A 1635-nucleotide genomic window follows, 5' to 3' on the forward strand; every position below is an offset into this window, starting at 1 on the left:
TTTCCGGGTGTATGGATAGTCTGATCTGCATTATCAGTACAGAATAGGCCACGCAACATTGAGTACAATAGGAATGTTTATAAAGCTGTGTGGAAGGTCTTGCACGTAGTAAAATTCACAGAAGGGAGGTGGCTAAAAAGCGCCAAGGAATTTGAAAAGAATACTATGAGAGCTGGACAATGAAATCTCATAATGCATGGAGGAAATTTTCTAAACAGTAGAAGAAATGTTTTCGCTGACGGACGTCGTGTGACTAGGGCCTCCCGTCGGGTAGACCGTTCGCCCGGTGCAAGTCTTTAGATTTGACGCCACTTTGGCGACTTGCGCGTCGATGGGGAGGAAATGATGATTAACACAACAGCCAGTCCCTGAGCGGAGAAAATTTCCGACCCAGCCAGGAATAGAACTCGGGCCCTTAGGATTGAGTCTCTCGCGCTGACCACTCACCTACCGGGGCGGACTTTTTGCTGATTACTTTATAGACAATGCTGGCAAAATAGCATGTCAAAACAAATGTAACTAAATGTGGTCGGTAACAATCGTAATGAACAACGAATAAATTAATTTCCAAACTAAAACGTATGTAATTATGTATTCTGTGGCTGCAGTACAATAAAGCACTGATTACAATGAATTGACTCAAGTAACAGAATTTATTTTGAACTATTATTGTTAACCGAAGCTTTGTTTATTTCTATGAAAGGGCTCTCTAGGGAGCAAAGCACTTGCTGCTTAGAGTTATTCCAAGTATTAAATGGACACATTCGAACAAAAAGGACATAAATACAAAATAGTATAACAGTTGTGCTTATGTATATTATTTTTCTCCTGAATCGGTTTCAAGTACAACTCTTACAAAACTTTAAACACACTCGAAACCACGCGGCTCTCTTCTTAATCCTATTACGATACTCCTTACGAGTTATATCCCATGTTTCAGAGCATTTTTCACCGTTCAAGTGAACAGTTCCACGTCGAAACCGGCTGCATCCAAGGCAGGCTGGCGGCAGCTGTTGCTACGGTTGTGCGCGCGTGTACACTGCCCCATTCACCTACGGCGACTGCTGCTTTGCGGCCATCGGCGATATCCCTACAGTGCAGCAGAGCAGTGTTTGGCCACCACAATTCTCTCGGCGCGTTCTCGCAGCGAGTTCGCAACGTCATCACCGTAGTGAGCGCGACTCCATTGTTTCACATGCACTGCCGAAAGGCGAGACAAAATGACGCTGCGAGCGCGCTATGATAAAGCACTAGTGTGCATCGAGAAACTGCTGCAGCCTCTGGGCACGAAGAGGCAGGCGTCTCAGCCGGCGGAGGGCAATGTCCGCGGCCATTAATGGTCGATGGACCGCCCTCCTTGCCAACTGTAACTTCCATCCCTCCCCTCTTTCCCCCTTCACTGGTACTTCACAGCTGGTCGCTCTTCGTGGTCAAGGTCCTCCGCTTCCTGTTCGTTTGGTTGGAGCGTCACTGTGCTCTGGTAGGGACCAGAAGCGAATTTCAAACCCACAGACATGATTACGCAAGCACATCTAGCGTGGTGTGCAGAGGGATTCTGCAGTGCAGTGTCTCCAAAAGAGTCTAATTTTTCAGTACCTTATGCAAGTACCGTACAATCAGTGTAGATTAATATTT

Source organism: Schistocerca cancellata, unplaced genomic scaffold (genome assembly GCF_023864275.1).
Source record: "Schistocerca cancellata isolate TAMUIC-IGC-003103 unplaced genomic scaffold, iqSchCanc2.1 HiC_scaffold_1152, whole genome shotgun sequence".
NCBI lineage: Eukaryota > Metazoa > Arthropoda > Insecta > Orthoptera > Acrididae > Schistocerca > Schistocerca cancellata.